The 22,131-nt window shown below is 51.0% G+C and overlaps 1 protein-coding gene across 3 annotated transcripts in view; it reads left to right on the forward strand.

Annotated features, from left to right (window-relative positions):
• The window catches only part of FAM110A (family with sequence similarity 110 member A), a 147,485-nt gene that overhangs the window by 26,324 nt on the left and 99,030 nt on the right, over nucleotides 1-22,131 (forward strand). For all 3 annotated transcript variants that reach the window (XR_006703273.1, XR_006703274.1, XM_045445032.1), the window contains exon 2: nucleotides 12,252-12,390. The gene's annotated coding sequence lies outside the window, so the exon portion shown is untranslated. The remainder of the gene's footprint in view (nucleotides 1-12,251; nucleotides 12,391-22,131) is intronic.

Genomic DNA, 22,131 nt, shown 5'->3' on the forward strand with positions numbered 1-22,131 from the left:
AGTCATGATCTCATGGTTCAGCTCATGAGTTCGAGCCCCTGTGTTGGCCTCTGCACTGACAGCACGGAGCCTTCCTGGAATTCTCTCTCTCTCTCCTCTCTCTCTCTCTGCTCCATCCCCCCTCCCCCATGCTCACTCTTCTCAGAATAAATAAATAAACTTAAAAAAAAAAAAAAAAGAAAAGAAGAAAAAAAAAGAAGGAACCTTCAGCCCAGAAAGTGAGGTTCAAAAATACCTACAGTGTTAGGGGCGCCTGGGTGGCTCAGTCAGTGAAGCATCCAACTTTGGCTCAGGTCACGATCTCAAGGTTTGTGGGTTGGAGCCCCGCCTTGGGTTCTGTGCTGACAGCTCAGAGCCTGGAGCCTGCTTCAGATTCTGTGTCTCCCTCTCTCTCTGCCCCTCCCTTGCTCATGCTCTGTCTTCTCTCTCTCAAAAATAAATAAACATTAAGAAAAAAAAAAAACAACAACCCTATAGTGTGGGGAGGCCTTAAGCATGGAGGAAATACACAATGGCTGGCACAGTTTCATCACTAGGACACTGAGAAGGCCCTTCTGTCCCCTAAACCTCTCCTAACATTGGCTTCCTAGTTCCAGAAAGTCTGCTATGAGAAACTCATTTCTTCAAGTCACCATCAAATAAGTAAAGAGCTTTAACCTTAGGGATGTCTGCTGCAGCATCTGAGACTGGAATAAAAGCCCCAAACTGGGGAAAATGGGGAGGGGGCTATGAAGAAGCCACCTGCTTGATGGAATGTTCTGTAGTCATTAAAAATCATCGTAGAAGGGAAAAAGCTCACGGAATCCTGTTAAACGAAGGATGCAGCATCCCAAAATCTCTCCTAGCATGTTCACAACTATGAACCAAAATAAAAATAAACGTGGAAACTGAACGGATGGTGGGTCTATGGGTTTGCCCCTCCCCCCTTCTTTCCGTGTTTTCTGAAAAAGACCATAAAATGTTTCAATTCAACAGGCATTGATCTTGAATACTTGCTAACTACTCCCTTACTTCTAAAGAGAAGAACTGATACATTTTGTAAAACATGTCAGGATATTCATTCTTCTGACTTTTGGGAACATAGCGCTGCTGGTGGCAACTTTCCCCAGCGACAATAATAATTATTGTTCTATCAAAGGCAGCAGCACTGAGCAGCTCTGTGTGCCTGGCACTGTTCTAAACACTTACCCTCCACAGAAGCTGGCCTTGCCAGGGGCTTTAGTGAGAGGGATTCAGAGTCCGCCTGTTTTCGGTTCAAATCCGAGTTCTGCCATTTCCCGGCCACGTGGCTCTCTGTGCCTCCGTTTCCTCATCTGTAAAGTGGGGGCATTATCAGGGCCCGTCTCACAAGGTTGCAGTCATGATTAAGTGACAATGTACCTGTGAAGTGTTTGGAGAAGTGCCTGGCCCCCAGTGACCTGCCTTGATAATTGTTGGCCGATTTAACTTCCATGGCTTCCCTCATCTCAGCCTCACCATGACCTCGTGGCCGCAGACTCTGTTGTGCCTCATTTGTAGAACCCACGTGACACGATGAGTTCCAGACCACAAGGTTACTGTGTGCGGGAGCTGGGGAGGGTCCCGGATCCGTGTGGCCCACAGCCTGCCTCCCCAGGAGCCTTGATACAACAGGTCTGGCTAGTGGGGGCCGCCGTCTCAGCCCTCTCTGCTCTACTCAGTCTGCCCTGGTATCCTCCAGATTTCAACCTTGCTCTGCCCGTCCGGGAGGAGGCTGGCTACTGGTGTCTGGGTGTGGATCTCAGTGCTGTGTAACCCAGGTGGCCGGCAGAACTGCCCCGTGCCTCGCTCTGCACTTCTGTGGAGGGGACGAGGCATCCTATTTGCAGGGTTCACCGCCTGTGGTTAGGAAGGAGCAGTGCCCCGGGAGTCAGGAGCTCAATTCTAGTCCCGGCTCTGCCCCCTTTGCTCCTCCTTCTGGGCTCCAGCTTTCTCGTCTGTCAAATGGGCATGGGAGAAGATGGTCCCTGAGCTGCTGTCCAGGGCCGATAATGGAATTCTGTATGAATTCCAAGGAGGAGAGTGGCCGCAAATGCATCCACTCCACGCTGATGGGGCTCTTTTTCTGGTAAGCTTCACTTACGCTGCCCTGTTTCTCCAGTGTGTTTTATCCAGGCCCTCCTCCTCTGGGCCAAAGGGAAGACGATAGGAGAAGGATGAAGCTCGGTACCTCAAGGCTCACAGAGGCGACTTGCCTGAGGGCACACAGTGGGCTCCCTGGAATTTGCTAAGCCCCATGTTCTCTACTGGCCCACTTTGGTTTTCTGGGAAGCAGATGTGAAAACCAAGGGCAGAAATTTATGGGAGATAACACTGCGGGGGGAAGGAGGGGTGCCTTCAGCCAGGGTGCAGGTCTGGTACCTGTGAAGGGAGAGGTGGGACAAAGGAAGAGCGGGGAACAGGAGCCTCAGGCGGTGGTGCGGGTCCAACGAAGCGTGACCAGCCCACAGGGCATTCCAGCACAGGGATTGCCCCATGCTGGACAGAACGGCCGGCCCTCGTGCCTCGCTGTGCCCTGTCATCAGAGGGGACTGTACTGGAGGAGGAGTGCGGCCTCAGCTCAAACACTGTGGCAGATTGAGAGGGTGTGCCGCTGGAGCTCGGTGACTGCAGCCCAGACGAGGGCCCAGTGGCAGGTACCTTACCGCGGCTGCGCGTGTTTTTCTTGATTCATTTAATAAACACTTACGGCTCTGGGCCATGTGCCAGGTACTGATCTGCACGCTTTCCAAACATTACCTTAGTTCCTCCTCACACTTGCCTTTTCAGGCCCGACAGTATGGTTCGCCCTATTTTCCGGAGGAGGAAACTGAGCCCGGAGGGGTTAAGTAACTTGTCCAAGGTCTCACAGCCAGTAGGCAGTGAGCCATGGGCCCAACCTGGACAGCCTGCCCCAGAGGTTGTGCTCTGACCACTTTGCCACACTGCCTCCTCTGCAGCGGCAAAGGGCCTGGCAGCCTTCCATTTGCATTCCTCATTGGCTCGGGAACTCAGAGCCTCAGCAGACTCCAGGAAGGGGCCACCTGGAGGGGTCAGGAGTGTGGCAGGGTCCTAGACCCTCTTGAAGCTTCTACCGTATTCCCTCAATGCCTCCCACCTCGAGGCCTTTGCGGTCCTGTTCCTGCTGCCTAGAGCACTCTTCCCTCCCTCCGTACTAGTTACCCTTCCTCTTATCGCCACCCTCCTGCTTGACCCCAGGATCTAGCCCAGGACAGAGATGATATGTGGTGGGAGGAGTGTGTTTCAGACTCTCAGATGATGACATTGCTAGCTGATATTTATTGAGCACTTATTATGTGCTGGGAGTCAAAAGCAACCCTTTGTGTGGTTTGACCATCAAAACAGCCTGCCAAGAGGCACCTGGGTGGCGCAGTTGGTTAAGTGTCTGACTCTTGATCTTGGCTCAGGTCATGATCTCACAGTTCGTGAGTTCAAGCCCCACGTTGGGCTCTGTGCTGACGATGTGGAGCCTGCTTGGGATTCTGTCTCTCCTTTCTGCCCCTCTCCTGCTTGCACTCTCTCTCTCCCTCTCTCTTTCTCTCTCTCTCTCAATAAATAAATAAACTTTAGAAAAAAAAAAGCCCACCAACCGGAGCCTACTGAGAGCCCCATTTTACAGATGAGGAAACCAAGGCTCAGAGAGGCAAGATGACGTGCTCAAGGAGGCCTAGCTAGGTGTCAGGATTCAAACCCGGCTGATCTGGCTGCAGAGCCCTGATTTTAAACCACAGAGTCCTCCTTCTAAGAGGGCCAAAGGTGCTAATGCTGGGGGAGGTAGGGGAGGGCCCTCCAAAGGGGTTCTCCTTCCTCCTCCCCCTGCCAGGGCTGAATGCACCTCAAATGAGAGCCCAGATCTGTTCCATTTACTGCCACACCCCATGACCTACACAGGGCTGGGCAAATAATGAGTCCTCAGTGCTATATCTCTTGAATGAAAGAATAAACTGTCGAGTGAAAAAACCTCCTTGTGACCCCCATTCACCTTAGTCCTCTTTGGCCTGGGTTTGGGTCGATTTGTCAGCTCTCAAGATTTGCTTCTGCCTCTGGGCACAATTGAGTCCCTATCCTGACCATCACAGACCTTGACATTCCGCCATTAAAGTGTCTTGCCTTCAAAGTTGGAGATGTTCTTGAATATGCTAACTCTGTGCCTGACAAGGTCACACCTTAATTAGCTCCCTGAAACCTCTAGAAAGGCCTGGTTGCCTGAATCAGAGCACCAGGCTCCCTGCAAGGTCAGGGGACTTGAGACAAACCCCCAAGCACGCATTGGGGAGGGAGGGGGGAGGGGCGTGGAGTGGCTAATAGACTCTTACACCAGAGCCCCCACATTCAAGCAAGTGAGGTGGCTCAGAGTTTGGGCCTGGGTCACCCCGGGCCAAGTTTAAATCCCAGCTTCGTTTCTTCAAGCTGCGTTACTTTGGGCGAGTCACTTTGCCTCTCTGTGCCTCTATTTCACCTGTGTAAACTGAGGCCAACGATAGCACCTATTAAATAGGGTTGTATGAGGCCTGGAGCATGGCTGGGAGCTCTACTTGAATAGCCTTTGGGATATCCGCATGATCCCCTCAGCACCCCCCATTTAACAGCTGGAAAAACTGAGGCATGGGACGGGAAGTTCTGGAACTTCTAGGCTCCTGCCTGCCAGATCAAGGCTGCCTCCCTCTCTTCCCCAGCAGCCGATCCCACAACCATCCTTGGCAGATGCTGAGGTTGCTGTTGGAGCTGCTGAGTTGGCATTTCCAGGCTCCCAGGGCTCCTGGCATAGAGGAATCGACGATTCTCAGCACCCCCCAGTTTTGCCTTCCTGCTCTCTGCCTCTGCTCATACACCAGCCGGGACCCATCGGCTTCTGGAGAAAGCCAGGAGGTGGCCCAGGTGTGCAGAGGCAAGGGACTTTCAATATTGACCCATGCCTGACCCCAGACTTAATGGGGGGGGGGGACAGCCTCCCAAGGCGTCAGAACACCCACGTGCCCCCAGTGCACACCTTCCCAGCCTCTCCTCCATCTCACCCAGCGGAGGAAGGGCTGGGAAGCAGACGGGTTAAAAGCATGGGATGGCCTGGGTTCGAACCCCGCCTCCACTGCGTACTGGCAAGTTATCTACCCTGACCCTACCTGCCTTCTCTGTACCTCAGTTTCTTCGGCTGTCAAATGGGGATATTGATACTACTGGGACTTACCTCACAGAGCAGGTGGGAGATGAACGAGGTGTTTAGGTTGCCTGTTTGCACACAGTTGGTGCTGGTAATGTTAGCCATTGTTAATTCCAAGTCCGTTCTCTGCCAGTTGACCTCTAGGACGTTTCAGCCCCCAGGAGCATCTCCTCTCTGACTCCCGTGGCTCTAACGGTCAAGGTCCCGCAGGGAAATCCTGCCGGCCTGGTACACAGTAGGGGCCTGCTTAAAAGGCCTGCTTGGCTGTGATACTGCGTGAACTTATGGAACCCTCACAACCACTTTTGGAGGGACTCAGTTTGTTTATACACATTTTATAAAGGAGGACACTGGGCACAGAGAGGTTAAGAAATTGCCCAACGGCGCACAGCTACTAAGTCTGCCGAGGTTTACTGAGCGCCTACTGTGTGCCCGACACTGTACTAAGGGCTGGGGACATAGCAGCGAACAAGACAGAGCCGCTTTCATGCCGCTCACACCCCACTGTGCCGACAGAGAATAGACAAGTGGCAGCTTCCTGCCTACAAAATGCTGAGAAGGTAAGTGACCTGGGGCAAAGATAAGTGGGGCGAGGGCTGTTTAAGGTGGGGTGGCCGAGGAAGACCTCTCTGAGGAGCCGACTTTCATGTAGGGTCCAGAACGCAGCCGGTGCTTGCTTGGGCCACAGGGCATCTGTCTAGCACTGCTGTGACAGCTTCGGTCTGGAATCCTACAGATCCCAGGACCGGTGGCATCTAGAGCTCAGTGGCCTAGTTCAGCTTCAAAGCGGGTAATGACTTCCTCCTATTCCACCTCTGTGGAACAGTTAAAAGGATGGGGTAAGGGACTTAGCTCCTGCAAGCACCACCATTCTCATCTGTGAAATGGGTATCTCTCTCCAGAGAGCTGAGATGATGAACGCACGTAATCCAGAGAAAGTCCTGAGCACAGAGCTGGGCACAGCAGAAGCACCTGATCCTTGGGGGGCTGGAGTGGCCAGGTGACCTTCCTTTTAGCCACCCAGCACCTTCCAACACCCTTGACTCATGAGTCCCCTCCTTTCACTAGAGGAGTCCCTACTGGACGTCCCTGCTTCCTCTGCAGCCACAGCAGTCACGTGTCCCAGGCTAGCCACTTGCCATTCTGGCTGGACTGTGGCAGCCTTTACATCGAGTGTCCGAAAGCAGCAGGGACAAAGGTCTGAGTGTCAACATCTGGAATTGGAGTCAGCAGTGTGAGCTCTGGCCTCAGGGCCTCCCTGGTGTCAGCAGTGACGTCTCCCTAGGACTAGGGATTCTGCCCGGTCTGGGGCTTTTTTTTTTTTTTTTTCCTCCTTGACATGAAGCCTTCAGTCCTGGTTTCTGACCGTCTTGGAGATTCTTCAAGCATGTTTGCTGCCATGGATCCTGGATGATTCAGCAGCCCCTCGATTGTCTGAAAAAACTAATGTTTTTCTCAGGTTGGGTGGAACCCTACAGACTCTATCCTTCCGGCCCAGGATGGCCCCAAGGGCATATGCAGGCACTCAGTTCCTGGCGCTGTCCTCGCTCTAAAGGCAGGGGTCTGGGGTTGTTCACATTTGTGTCCCCGGCTCCACAGCGTGGCTCAGCAAAAAGTCTCAGTACACGTTCATGACATGAACAAATATGTCCACGATGTGACCCATCCCGGACTGTCCATCCCTGTCATGAGCTCAGATCAAGCCCCCTCCCTGTGTTGTTGCTAAACGTCCTGTTACCTCCCCCTTCCCTCTCCATCTTCTAATGTTTATTTATTTTTGAGAGAGAGAGAGAGAGAGAGAGAGAGACAGAGCGCGAGCAGGGTGAGGAGCAGAGAATCGGAAGGAGGCTCCAGGCTCTGAGCTGTCAGCACAGAGCCCGATGCGGGGCTCGAACTCACGAGCTGTGAGATCATGACCCGAGAGCTGAAGCCGGACGCTTAACCGACTGAGCCACCCAGGGGCCCCTTCCCCCCCCACCCCATCTCCTGCTCACAAGAGCACCACACCTTCCCTGCCCCCCAGGAGTGACCAATTGATTGCAGCTCAAGAGCCCACTTTGATTGGTTGATAGCAGTCGCTTGGAGCCTGGGGTTGCAGGAGATTCTGGGACTGAGCTTGGGTTTAGTGGAAAAGACTGCTAAAATTGATTAAGGATGTCTGCCAAGATACGGGAAGGGAAGTGCTAGCATGTTCCTGATGCACTTGTCACTTGCTGTCAAAGGCACTCCACAGAAAGAGTTCAGGTCCGTCATTGACTTGGAGAGGAAAAGTATTACGTCTTTAATTCCACTAGCCTTTATCGGAAATTTCTTAATCCTTCAGTGATGAATGCAGGCAACAGACCACAGTGGTATTGGTGGGACCAGTGACTTTGTCACTAATAGAAACCATACATATTTTCTTATCGCCTTACAGCTGTTCCAGATATCTTGAAATATCATTTACACTCATCACGACTGGGAAATTACAATGGTGATTTGCTAGACCCTGCGTTATAACACATAGTAAATAAATACATATATTACTGTAACGCAGACTTGTTTTTAATATTTTGATAACTCTTTGAGTGTAATTGGTTTCTTTCGTAATACTATGCATTTTATTTTCTTAATTAATTTATTTTATTAATTTGAAGACATAAGTCTGCGAAAGGGTCCGTAGGATTTACCAGATATCAAAGGATTCCATGAACTCTGGCCTCTCAGGTTTTGGGAACTCCCTCCCAGCTACCTTCCCAAGTTCCCTTCCTTATCCTGGACCCGGGAAGGAAGCAGGAGGGTGAGGTGAAGTCCTCCAGGCAAGAGAAGCCTACCACACAGCCAGCTCCTGTGCCCGCCTCCCTGAGGTAATGTGGGAGGTGGTGAATCAGCAGAAGCCTTTAAGTTGATGGAGAAAAGGTTGTGCCGGCTACTTCTGGGCCAAGGCTGGACTATCTCATGCCAGAGGCGAGAAGCTGGTGTTTCCCAAGGTGATACGAGGGAAGGAGTCTGCGCCTGACCTCATAAAAGAAGGAAATTTCAGCCCCAGAGAGGTCCTGGGGCCACGCATCCCGGTTCATCCATCATCAGATGCCCTGGACAGGGGGGAGTGGCATATTGGAGCGAGAAGCCCATGGCACAGGAACAAGGGGCCCAAACCCCTTCATCCAGCACATGCAACTTACCCTTCATCACCTCATTCATTCACTTATTCATTCATTCATTCTCTTACTCGCTTTTACTTAGTGCCTAGTAAATGGGCCAGTCATGTGCCAGGACCTGGGCTGGGCACTGGACAAAGAGAGGGAGAAGACTCAGTCCTTTCTTCTTCTTCTTCTTCTTTTTTTTTTTTAAACATTTTTTATTTTATTTTTGAGACAGAGAGAGACAGAGCATGAACGGGGGAGGGTCAGAGAGAGACGGAGACACAGAATCTGAAACAGGCTCCAGGCTCTGAGCCGTCAGCACAGAGCCCGATGCGGGTCTTGAACTCACGGACCGCGAGATCATGACCTGAGCTGAAGTCGGCCGCTTAACCGACTGAGCCACCCAGGTGCCCCTCAGTCCTTTCTTCAAAGGACGCAAGCGAAAAGGCAGTGACAATATAATGGCTTGATGCTTTGACTGAAGAAAGTCCATGATGTCCCTGACCCGGCCTAGAGAGGTCAAGGAAGGCTCTCCAGAGGCAGTGACCTTTCAAGTGAGTAGGAATTAAGCAGGCCCTTGGGTGATGAGGAAGAGTGTTCGGGAAGCAGGAGTGGTGGCATGTGCAAAGGAGCTGGGGGAGAAAGAGGACACGCTGGGGACTTGGTGGGTCCCCACTGCCAGGGGTGGAGGTGCATGGCTGGAGGGGTCACGTAGGAAGCCTGAAAGACGCGCCTGGACAGTTTCCGGGCTGTGATGAGGAAGGGGTGTGGGCCCCTGCTGTCTCATTTGTCAGAGGCACTGAGCTATGACTTCAGTGGCCTGGGGAAGTTCAAGGTCGCCCGTCTGGGGTGGGGGAGGTGGAGACCATTTCACCAGGGCCAGCAAAGGCCAACTGGGAAGCTGGGGCCACTGCCTGCCCCTCACGGCAGCAACCACGAAGTCCTTCTGCTCTGAAGGCCTGAGTGGGCCCTGTTCCTTTATTTATGGGCTGTGTGAGCAATTTGCTCCTTGCTGGCCGGCTGGCTGGGTGTGTGATGCGGGGATTACTCACGCCCCAGTTGTGGTCCGGCCTCTGCAGGCTTCGGGGTAATGAGTGAGGTAATTAAGTGTAAAAGACAGGAGCGAGCAGGGGAGGGCTGAGGGGGGGCGAGCAGTCACTGGCTCTTTTCAGGAGCAGGGGAGTGAGATAATGTAGGATAATAGCCCAGCCAGGCCCTGCCCAGGCAGCCCGGCCTGTGCTGAGAGGTGCCCCCCAAACGTCCAAGACAATTCAGCCTTTTCAGGGAAAATGGGGGGGCTTAGGCAAGGCCTGGCTCCCGGGGACAGCTGTATGGAAATGACAGCTCTTCTCCTTGGTCCTGTCCCGCGTTGGCCGAGGGCGGGGAGCAGACGCCTTTGGCTGGGGGTGAGGCTGAGAAGAAGAAGCTAGGTCCAGGGAAGCGTGTGAGGCAAGATGAGGGGTCCAGGTGGGGCTGGAGGACTGAGCTAAGTGTGTGTGTGGGGGGGGGGGGGGCGGAGAAGAGATGTGTTGGGAGCAATGGGTGAGATTGTTAGTGGCTCCAGAGTCTGGCTCGCTGGGGGGGAACTGTGGCTTGGCTGTTGACTAGCTGTGTGGCGTCAGCTCAGCTGTGCTCCCTCTCTGGGCCTCAGCGCTCTCATCTGTAAAGTGGGGCTGTCAAAACTGTGCCTTCCTCACGGGGAAGTGTGGAGGATCGGCACCACGATGCACAGCACCGGGCACACAGTGAGGGCTCCCTACACTCCAGAGACGGTCAACTGCAGAGCCCGAGGGCATCGGTCATTCATTCATTTATCGAACACATTGTTTGTTGCACGCCTACCATAGTCTAGCAGTTCCTCGTGCTGGGAAAATAGCAGTCACTAGAACAGAGTCCCTTTCCTCTTCTAAGAGGGGAGACAGACTTCATTTATTTATTTTTTTCTTGGGATGAGAACTTTTAAGGTTTATTCTCTTAGCAAATTTCAAATATACAACACAGTGCCACTAACTGTGGTCACCATGCTGTACATTACATCCCTAAAACGTATTTATCTGATAACTGGAAGTTTGTATCATTGACCCCTTCACTGCCTCCCACCCCCTTCCTTATGAATCTGTTCTCTGTATCTGAGTTTGGGTTTTTTTAGATTCGACATATAAGTGAAATCATTTAGAGTATTTATCTTTCCCGAGACAGACGTTAATCGTTAAACACAAACATGTCAGATCACATCAATGACCCCGCTTCTAAAAATTTATTTAATGGATGTGTCTGGACACATGCAACGTGAATACATTCAGGTTTATTTATTGCGGTCTTGTTGGGCCTAACAAAATCTTAGATGCCATCTAAATGTCGATTATTGGTGAACTGATTAAATAGAGTAGCCAAAGGAATGCTACCCGGCCACAAAAGGATGAGACCCCTTTTTACGCACGAATACGGAAAGATCTCCAAGAACTATTGACAGATAAAAGGAGTATGAGGAATATTTTGTGGAGAAGAGAGGAAATAAAAAACATCTTTATATTAGCTTGTGTATGTAACAAACCAATAATGGGGAGGAGTTAGATTGGAATGAGCAACAGGGTAGACAGGGAGACTTTTCATTGTATACTTTCCTATCGTTTTTCTTTTGTACCAAGTGAATGTATTACTAGGTCAAAACAAATTCGGCTTCCTCTTTCCTCCTCCTTCCTTCTGTTTCCCGATATTTGTTGGAGGTGAACGGTAGGGTGGGGGGCCAAGCAGGGGAGCCGTGAGTGAGGCCGGGGCTCTATGGGACGGGGTGGGGGGGTGTTGAACAAATTAATACATTGAGGAAAATGAGAGCTAGGTTTCTCACTGTCGGAGTAGGGAATTATAAACGCGGTGACAGCAAAGGCTAGAGTGACCTCTGTGGTGCTGGAATGGAGTTGGAGCCATCAGGGTAAACTCCTGGCTCTGAAAAATAGAGGCAGAGAAGCAGAGATGCCTGTGTGCCCACGTGTGGGTGAGATGCATACATGTAATACGTGTGTTTCCCAGCTCTGTCCACAAAGAGAGCCCAAGAGCACTCATATCCACATAGCAATAAGTACTCCTAGCACCCCGATCTTGGTGTCTTTTTAAAAACATTTTTTTTAATGTTTATTCATTTTTGAGAGAGAGAGAGAGAGAGAGACAGAACACAAGTGGGGGAGGGTAGAGAGAGGGAGACACAGAATCCTAAGCAGGAGCCAGGCTCTGAGCTGTCAGCACAGAGCCCGACGCGGGGCTTGAACCCACAAACTGTGAGATCATGACCTGAGCCGAAGTTGAATGCTTAACTGACTGAGCCACCCAGACGCCCCCAGATCTTGGTGTCTTAATATAGCATCCTCCACTGTACGAAACCAGGGCTCCTTGGGGAGAAGTCTGATTTGAGGGCTGGGGCCCGGAAAGTACATAGTGAGCCTGAAACATCTAGAAGTGCTCAAGTAATGCTAGGAACATGTCAAAAGAGCGTAGGAGCTACTGGCCAAATCTGGGACAATTTGAGAATCAAAATGATGACCATAATAGATTATAATCCATTGAGTAAAAATAGTGAATCCACACTGATATCATATGCATACACACACACACACACACACACACACACACACGCATGAAGGAGGAGAAAGCTCTTTCTCAGAGTAGAATGTGTAATAACAAATGTAGAAGGAAGGATGGAAATATTATGGTAATAACTGACTCTGACAGAATCATTGCTGGGTGCTAAAATAAAAACTACTCTGTGAAAATTTGTTGGGGACAGAGCATATACATCGTCTTAAAATACCACCCCCCCCCAAGATAACCCATTAATTACAAAGAGGAGGAGGGTACCTTGACGGTGAGAAACAGGGCAGGTAGGACCCTAATCAAGCGATCAAAGGTAGCAGGTGGCATCACCTGTTACAGGACAAACTGTCGTGTGCCTCCAGGCGACCTGCATAGAGAAGAGCACCGTGTCACTTCTGCGATGTTCCTGCCAAAGACGCAAAACCTAAATCTGATCAGGAGGAGCGATTGGACGAACTCCGACTGAGGAAACTTCTACGAAATAACTGGCCTGTAATCTTGGTAAGTGTCAAGATAATGAAAGGGATGGAAAAACTGAGGGACTGTTCCGGATGAAAGGAGATGAAAAAGGTAAGACAACTGAACACAGTGAGTATTTCTGGACGAATCTTTTAGTTTATCATCAAAGATGCTATGCTTGGGGCGCCTGGGTGGCTCAGTCGGTTAAGCGTCTGACTTCAGCTCAGGTCACGACCTCACGGTTTGTGCGTTCGAGCCCCGCGTTAGGCTCTGTGCTGACGATGCGGAGCCTGCTTGGGATTCTCTCTCTCTCCCTCTCTTTCTGCCCCTCCCCTGTTCTGTCTTATTTATTTATCTCAAAATAAATAAAACTTCAAAAAAAATGTTATTTTGGGGAGAGTTGATAGCACTTGGCTGGGATCTGAACATTTGACGGTGGTAACGTATCAGCAGCGAATTCCTGATTTTTCCGATTTTGCTGTGCTCGTGCAAGAGAATTTCCTTGTTTCTAGGAACTACAGACTAAAGTATCTGGGGGCCATGGGGAATCAGGTCATCAACTTACTCTCAAATGGCTCAGAAAAAAATCTCTCTATACAAAGAGAATGATAAAGCAAACGTGTTTAAATGTCAACATTTGGGGGTTCTGGGCGAGGGATATGTAAGAATTCTTTGTGCAATGTTTGTAACTGTTCTGTAAGTTTTAAATTATTTCAAAGTAAAAAGCTAAAAAAAAAGTTATTCAGATGACGCTGAAACCATATAATGTCAGGGAGTGGTAAGGGATAGACTCAAAAATAAAGTGGGAGGGGGAATAGGAAATAAAAGGACGGTGCTCCTCTAAATGATGTGGTCAGCCGGCCTCTCTGGGAGAGGATGTTTGAACAAAGACCTGGGTAAAGGGAGGGAGGGAGCCCTGTGAATATCTGTGGGGAGAGCCTTCCAGGCTGAGGGATCCAGCACTCGAAAGGCCAGAGTGGAGCCAGCCGGGCATGTGTATTAATTTCTATTATCGTGCAACGAATTTCCATTAACTTAGTGGCTTAAAACAGTACCCATTTAGCTCACAGTTCTGTAAGTCACAAGTCTGACCACCCGTGCCGTATATCATAACCTAATCACGGGAGTAAATGCCAGCACGCGCCCAGTCCAGGGCATTATGCTGGGCATGTTCACCTGCGAGGGGTTGCAGGGAGGGCTGGGAATGTTGGGGGACATCTTGGAATTCTGCCCACACAGAGTAGGGTCGGAAGAACAAGGGATCGGTGTGGCTGGAGAAGTGAGCAAGGGGGTGAGGGGCAGGCGAAAGCAAGTGTCTGAGGTGGAGAGTCACATATAGACTGTGTGACCCAATGGGAAACTGAGGTCCAGAAAGTGACCTTGTGCATTTTGGCTCCTGAGGGAGGGGAGGGTCATGCCTATTCCCCTTGGACTCGCTTGAACTGAAGAGCAACCTTCGGGTGGGACCCAACAGATGATTTAAGTCAAAGGAGTTTGTACCTCCTACCCGTGGCCCTTGGGGAGCTGGTGGGCCGCCGCCGGGCATGGGTGATGAATGGATCTACTTCATGCATTTGGCCCAGCAGGCACAGTGCGGGAAAAGCCACAGGCTCTTCAAGGGTCCTTGGAAAAGTCTGAAACCGAGAAAAGTTGGCTGGAAAATGTTTTCAAAAAGAAAACAAGAACACCTTCGCTGAAGTTGAGAACAAGGCAGACTAATCGTCTGGGAGTGACGTTATGTCACCTGGTGATCAGCAACTAATTCAACTCTCATAATAGTTCTGTGCGTGCCGCATTTCACGTGACTGCAGCTCGTGTCCAGTTTTTACTCCGTTTTCCATAGTAGCACGTGCAAGGTACAAAATAAAAATGCACAAAAGGGGACGCAGTGAGGCCTGGCCCCACCCCTGCCCCCTAGCCACCCCTCCCCCTCCCCCAAGGCCAATCTCCTGTCCTCGGAAGCGTTTTGCCACATACAAGTGATCATGTGTTGATATACACCTGAATCCCCCCTTTTCACGAGGGTAGCTGATCTGCCTGCTTTTTTCCCCTTGGCGATTTGTCTTGGATGCTTCCGATTGGCCCAGATGGAGCTGCCCCTCCTTTTGCATTGCAGAGAGGAGTCTATTATTTGCATGAACTGTCACCCTGCCACTTTTCCTGACACCCCCCGGGCGGGCGCTCTTGGCCTCTCCCTGGTCCCCAGGACAGTCACGGCTGTCTCCCTGCTTCCACTCAGGTGATGAGCATGGGGTCTGGCTTGCCCAGTGCCTGGCCAACAGGGCTGGGTCACACCATGTGAAGTGTGGGAGAGTTAAAGCCCCAGCCCCTAGGGCAAACATTGCCCACCGCTGTCCAGAGGAAGTCAGAAGACCGGGTGGAAGGAAGAAGAATTTCTCAGGTGCCCGAGGGCAGGGAGCGGAAGGAGGGGCTCCGTCCTGCCAGTTTGAACGCTGTTGCTCATATCTCCTGTGCACACATACAAGCTTCTCTAGAATGTCCCCAGGGATGGGATCGCAGGGTTGTAGAGTGAGTGCAAAATAACGCCAAGTTGTTCTTCAAAGTGGTTGTACAAACTGACCCCCCCATCACCAGTGTCCCGGAAGCCTCCTTGTGCCACCCGAGGGATCAAACTGGGGATTTTTCCAGCTTTGGAAGTTTTGCCAATCTAGTAGACATAAAACGAACTTTTAATTTGGATTTTGCTAATTACTAAGAGGTTGAGCATCTTTTTGTATGTTTATTGGCTGTTCATGTTTTCTGTTCTTTATGTCTGTTCAAATCTGGAGTCCGTTCTTCTTGATCGTCTTACTGACTTGTAGGCGCTCTGTATATATTTCGAGCCCGATCTTTGTCAGTCAGACCGTGACAAACTTTTCCCAGCTTGTGACTTACCATTTTCACTTTTTTTACTGTGACTTTTGAACAGAGTATTAATTCTAATGGAGATTAATTTATTAATATTTGCCTCTATGGGACACCTGGATGGCTCAGTTGGTCAAACGTCCCACTGATTTCAGCTCAGGTCATGATCTCATGGTTTGTGAGGCTCTGCGCTGCTTGGGATTCTCTCTCTCGCCCTCTCTCGGCCCCTCCTGTGCTCCCGCGTGAAAGCGTTTGCCCTTTCTCTCTCGAAATAAACAAATAAACATTAAGAAAAGATTTGCCTTGGGGCGCCTGGGTGGCTCAGTCGGTTAAGCGTCCGACTTCGGCTCAGGTCATGATCTCGCGGTCTGTGGGTTCGAGCCCCGCATCGGGCTCTGTGCTGACAGCTCAGAGCCTGGAGCCTGTTTCAGATTCTGTGTCTCCCTCTTTCTCTGACCCTCCCCTGTTCATGCTCTCTCTCTGTCTCAAAAATAAATAAATGTTAAAAAAAAAAAATAAAAGAAAAGATTTATTTGCCTTTATGGTCTGGACTTTTTGTTTCCCGTTTAAGAAATCCTCTCTAACCCAAATCCATCCCAATCTTTCTACAATGCATATGTATGTATATTTTAAAAGGGACATCTTGTACATTCTCTTTTGTAGCTACTTTTCTACTTAATAATATACATGAACATTTTCCGTGTCTAAATATTTTACAGCCTCCTCGGTAAATGGTTGCATCATTGCCCATCATGTGGACTATCGTATCTGTTAACTGAATCTCCTATTGATGACCATTCAGGGGTGTTTTTTTTGCAACTCTTCTCTCTTATCAACAGTGCTGCCAAGAATATCGTGCAGCTGTTGTGGTTTTCCACGTCCATGACGGTTTCTTCCGGATAAAATCCTAGGACAGAAATTGCCCATCCAATCAAAGGATACATTTTACCAAATTTGACAGAGGTCTCCCTTCCGAGTCCTTTCCTGGAAACAATAAGCCATTGTGTTAAATTGCCCTTCTCCAAAGTGAAGAATCAGCAAAATAGACGGATGCCACTGGGTAGGGGGTCCTGGAGACTGTGTGTTTGAGCGGGAGTGGTTAGTGGGCATGTTGGGTTGCAAAGGTGTGCATGGAGATCGTCACCCTGGCAAACACAGACTTGACTCCCTCTCTCCCTTCCCACACCTCCACAGGGGAGACACCTTTATTAGGGGGTGCTGAGAGAAGAGAGCCAAGAAATGCCCAGGGAGGCCAGCTTGGGTGATGATTCCCTGCTAATTAATTGTATTTGGGAGGGCGGAAGTTGCTACCTCAAGTAGACCTTTGTGCGTTGAAGGCCGGAAATGCTCTCGCTTAAGGCTGTTGCCACCGGGGCTGGGCATGTATGGTTCTCAGGAAAGGTCTGGCCCGGTGACCAAAGGAATAATTAAAAAAAAAAAAAAAAAAAAAAGTTCCCCAGAGAACTCTCAGCTCGAGAGCGTGAAAACTTTGGATCAGATCTCCCATCTGGCTGGAGGTATCAGACTTTTAATACTTAAGCGTTTATTTTAGCGATTATCAACCTATATCCTCTTCTTACAATCACCAATGCTTTTATCTATCTATCTATCTATCTATCTATCTATTATCTATCTATTTATCTATCTATCTATTTATGTATGTATGTACGTAGAGCCAACAGGGGGCTTGAACTTATGACCCTGAGATCAAGACCTGACCTGAGATCAAGAGTCAGATGCTTAACCAACCAAGCCAGGTGCCCTATATCAGGATGCTAATTTTTATTAATGGCAGGGCTCTATAGTTTCTCATTAGCATGAACTGGCTTTATGTTTATTTATTTGTTTATTTTTTTTAAATTTTTTTAATGTTTATTTCTGACACAGAGAGAGACAGAGCATGAGTGGGGGAGGGGCAGAGAGAGAGAGAGAGGGAGACGCAGAATCCGAAGCAGGCTCCAGGCTCTGAGCTGTCAGCACAGACCCTGATGCGGGGCTCGAACTCACAAACCGTGAGATCATGACCTGAGCCGAAGTCGGTCGCTTAACCAACTGAGCCACCCAGGCACCCCCGGCTTTATTTTATTTTTTTTAATGAGGCCATTTAAAGAAAAAAACAATGTTAGGAAATTGTTATAAAATACAGACAGAATGCCAGTGGGAGCTGGGAAGGTGGTGTGGTTCTGTCGAAACTTTGAGAAACTCTGCCTTAATGGAAACCCCTCCTTCAAAGAAGCCTAAGCGAGACATGGCTGGGTGGGGTCGGGGAAAAGCAGACCCTTGGGATTCCGGGTGGAGGGTGCTGGGGAGCTCTGGAGGACGTGGCCGCCACATTTGGAGAAGCGCGCAGGGTTCTTCATAGTATTGGAATCATATTTAAAAAAAATTTTTTTTTTTAATGTTTATTTATTTTTGAGACAGAGACAGAGCATGAATGGGGGAGGGTCAGAGAGAGAGGAAGACACAGGATCTGAAGCAGGCTCCAGGCTCTGAGCCGTCAGCACAGAGCCCGACGCGGGGCTTGAACTCACGGACCGCGAGATCGTGACCTGAGCCGAAGTCGGACACTCAACCGACTGAGCCACCCAGGCGCCCCGTATTGAAATCATATTTAGGGACTAAAAAGTGTGTTTCCCTCTTGGCGTCATTTGACACTCAGAGTGACTTGGTGACGTTTCTGGCAATGACACATCACTTGACAGAGGGAAATTGAGAACGAGAAGCAGCCATTTGCCTGTGGTCATGGGGTGAGTAAATGGGGGAGGATGGCTTGGCCCCTGACACAAGAGTGTGTCGGGATTTGGACCTCTGGGACCAGGACACCCACAGCTCTTTCATGATAATGATAACAACAGCCATTAGCATTTATTGAGCGCTTACTGGGTGCCAGCTCTCTGCTAAGCACCTTTGGCTGTCTTGATGAACGCCTTACACTAACCAGAGAGTGTTGAGGAAGGAGCTACTGATTCACGGCACCTGCTCTTATAGAAACTTGAATTCTAGTAAGGGAGAGGGCAGAGACGGAAAGTAACCACGGAAGGCATAAATGAGTGAGATAATTTCACATAACAATAGATGCCATGAAGAAAAGCAGCAGGGAATATGATATAGTCTCTGGAGAAGGGGAAGGAATTGCCCCATAGGAGGCCGCCAGCAGAGGCTTCTCTGAGGAGGTGACATTCTGGAGCCAGAATGTAGCAGATTGGAGTCCGGGCCATTTGAGAGCCCTGCTCATTCATGACTCCAAACCCACCCCAACTTCTATCTCGTGTGGATCATAGAATGTTTCTGCCAGAGATGCCTTGCTCCTTTGTTAAGCATTCTGGAAGTTGTGGCTTATGGGTCGGAATGTCTCAGACCTAGGAATGGAAGGATGATAGGTTATTGGAACTGGAAGAGGTCTCACCCAAGGAACCACCCCGTCTAATTCCAAGGGCTCAACCTAAGTGGGTTTGTGCAATGCTTGGAGGTCTCTCTAGGTGGAGAGAAACCAAGTCCCAAAGATGAGATGGGTCCTGCTAAGAGCTGTGGCTTACCTTCTGTTTTGTTGTTGTTGTTGTTGTTGTTGTTGTTTGTTTGTTTGTTTTAATATTTATTTGTTCATTTTGACAGAAAGAGATAGAGAGCAAGTGAGGGAGGGGCAGAGACAGGGAGACAGAGAATCCCAAGCAGGCTCCGTGCTGTGCAAAGCCCAATGCGGGGCTCAAACTCACAAACTGAGATTATGACCTGAGCTAAAACCAAGAGTTGCACGCTTAACCAACTGAGCCCCCCCAGGCGCCCCGAGCTGTGGCTTACAATTGTGCAGGTTGTGCGGGGCTCAAGGGTGCCCAGCTGGGGGCTAAGAGGCTGCCTGGAGCCCTGTGGAGGGGTTGCCTTGTACCAGGAAGAAGGGCTGTTTGTTTCTGATTCACAGAAAGGAATGCTACGGGCTAGTGGTGGCCCTGAGCCCGCCGGAGGGTGGTGGTAGAAATTAGCCCCCACGTCACCTGCCTTTTCTCCATTCTGCTTGCGGAGAGGGCAGGAGGGTGGAACATTGTCACCATTTGAGGATGGCCGTGGCCCTTCTTGACTGCAGTGAGGGGGGACGGTGCTTTGCATACAGGCCTTATGGGGCAGCAGAGAGGAAGGGCTGGGGCTCCCTGGGGTGTTTGTGGAGCTGACAGGCTGAGGAGTGGGCAGGGCCGGGGGCGGGGGTGGCCCAGAAGTGCCTTATCTCCTCTGGGCCAGTGTCAGCTCCTGTCCCCAGCCTACAGCACATGCTAGAGCTGCCAGCCTGAGACTGGGGACTGCAGTGGATTTGCATTTATATTGGAGACTTCTGTTTCCAGGGCCTGGGGGGAGGAGGGTGGCCACCATGGTCAGCTGAGCGAGATACAGGCGAGGAGGGGCCTATAGCCCTGTCCTGCCAGGGGCACGGGAAGTGGCCGGTGGGTTGGGCCTGCCTGGCTGAGGAACAGTGGCACAGAAGGTTCTCTGGGCACAAGGCCGGGCCTGACAGCCTGCTGGTCCACCCCCCCAGCCGCTTGCCAACGTCAGCTGGGAGTTGGCTCTGCCCCACGGGCCTGGGAGAAAGGTCATAGGCCTGTGCCAGCGAGGGACGGGCAAGGCAGAAACACTCCTGTGACCGAGTACAAGCGTGTGCCGTCCTAACTCTCTCCTCAACCCATGAAGTTGTTTCAACCAAGAAAACCAAGGCTCAGAGGGGCTTGCAATTCGTCCAAGGTGAACCGGCTCCTAATCCAGTGCCCCCCCCCTCCCCCGAAGCCACCTCCCAGTAATGCTCAGGCTACTCAGGTGCTCTGGGACACCTGATTTTGCGAGCGATGAAGGAGGTCATCACAAGACTCGTCCCAGACGCATGGCATTGCTAGGACTAGTTTTGTGATGGCTTAGGCGTCGTGGTGATGTCCGTGGTCATGACTCTGTTCAGACCGGGCTGCTCCCTGCCTTCGGGGGGGTGCAGCTTCTCCCTGCGAGATTTCAAAATGGGGGAAGGAATGGAAGGAAGGAGAGAAGGAAGGAACAGGAAAGTGTGAAGAAGGGAGGGAAAGAAAGGAATGGAAGAAGGGATAGAAGGCAAAAAGGACAAATGGAAGAGGGGGCTGGATGGAAATAAGGCGAGAAGGGAGGAAGGAGAGCAGTCAGAAGAAAAGTCAAGGCCAGAGGGCACCAGGGAGAGCCGTCTGGAGCCCCTGCAGGTGTGCTGGTTGCCATTATAGACCCCCGCACTGTTGGGAGTCCCCTCTGTGACCTTTCCTGGCTGTTGTATTGAGTGGTGTCCCCCTCCCCGCCCTTCTGCTCCTCCCCCTCCAGCTGAGGCCTCCTGACCTCCAGGAACTGGCTGAGCTCTGCTCCAGGTGGGGGACCAGTGATGGCCTGATGGGGGCTCCAGGAGCAGAGGTCAGGGCCCCACGTGATCCTAGGGCTTTATTTTCATCCCTTAGTGCTTTGCTGCTTCTGGAGGGGGGCTCTGCCTTGCTCTTTGGGTTCTCTTCACTCCCTCCCGCCTCCACCCCTCCAGACGGAGGTCTTGGCCCCATTCCCCCAGCCTGTGACTGTGGGCTTGCAGCTGACAAACCTCCTGGTCCTGGCTCTCCGTCCAGCAGTACAAGCCCTCCCTGTCTGTCACCAAACAGTCAGGACGGCCTGTTCCACCTGGCAGGCTGGCTACTGCCCAGCTTAGTCTTGGGAAGTGCGCACGGGCTCTGACAACACACTGCCTGAGTTCAAATCCTGCCCCTTCCTCGCTGTGTGGCCTCGGGCAAGACCCTTTGCCTCTCTGAGCCTCTGACTCCTCAACAGTTAATGGGCAGAATGCTAGGACCTACCTCTTGGATTGCTTGCTGGATTATACGAGATCGTGCACGGAAAGTGCTTGGCTCAGTGCCTGGCGTCTAGTAAGCACCCGAGACCTGTTAGCTCTTATCCAAGCTCTATCTTTCCAGAGCCTGTTCGGCCTCGTGGGGCCGTGGGGTTCCAGAGACCCCCGCCCGGCGCCTCCTGCATTAACCCCTCGATGCCTAGTGTCACCTGATCTGACTGTTTCAATGCAAATAGCACCGCGCCCTGATCTCATACCACTGCCACTCGTCCCAGTTAACATTTAATGAGGGCTCATGATGGGACAGGCGTTGTATAATCCGTTTCAAATTATGGCTCCAAAAGCCGTGATAGTCTTCTCGTCAAGAAGTGGGGTCTGTGTTCTCGCTGTGTTTGGAAGTGGCCATGTCACTTCTGCTTGCATTCGGGGGACACTCACTCTTGGAACCCAGCGGCCATGCCGCGAGGAAGCTCAGGACTCCAGGAGAGTCCACACGTGGGTGCTCCGGCCAGTAGCTTCAGCTGAACTAGTCTCGATGGCCAGACATGTAAGGGAAGACGCGTCTAGATGATGCCGGCCCCCGGGGGGGGGGGTCACCTCTGTCCAGCTGAGGCCCCGGCCACCGTAGAACAGAAGGAAGTCAGGTCCGGTGTGCCTTGTGTGAGTTCCTGACCCCTAAGAATCCGTGAGCCCGAGGAACGTCTTGGCAACACTGTGTTTTGGGGGTTGTTACGCATCAGTAAATAGCAGGAACCCCCACACTGCCTCACTGAAACTCTACAACAATAGCAAAGCTGTTGTTCCAATCACCTCCATTTCGTAGCTAATGGAATTAAGACCTAAAATGCTTCGGGAAGTTGCCCGAAGTCACAGAGCTCTTTTTAATTTTTTTCTAATGTCTATTTACTTTTGCAGAGAGAGAGAGAGAGAAAGAGAGAGGGCATGAGTGGGGGAAGGGCAGAGAGAGAGGGAGACACAGAATCTGAAACAGGCTCCAGGCTCCGCCGAGCTGTCAATTCAGAGCCTGACGCGGGGCTCGAACTCACAGACTGCGAGATCGTGACCCGAGCCGAAGTCGTATGCTTAACCGACTG

The sequence above is a fragment of the Leopardus geoffroyi genome, chromosome A3, assembly GCF_018350155.1.
Source record: "Leopardus geoffroyi isolate Oge1 chromosome A3, O.geoffroyi_Oge1_pat1.0, whole genome shotgun sequence".
Taxonomy (NCBI): Eukaryota; Metazoa; Chordata; class Mammalia; order Carnivora; family Felidae; genus Leopardus; species Leopardus geoffroyi.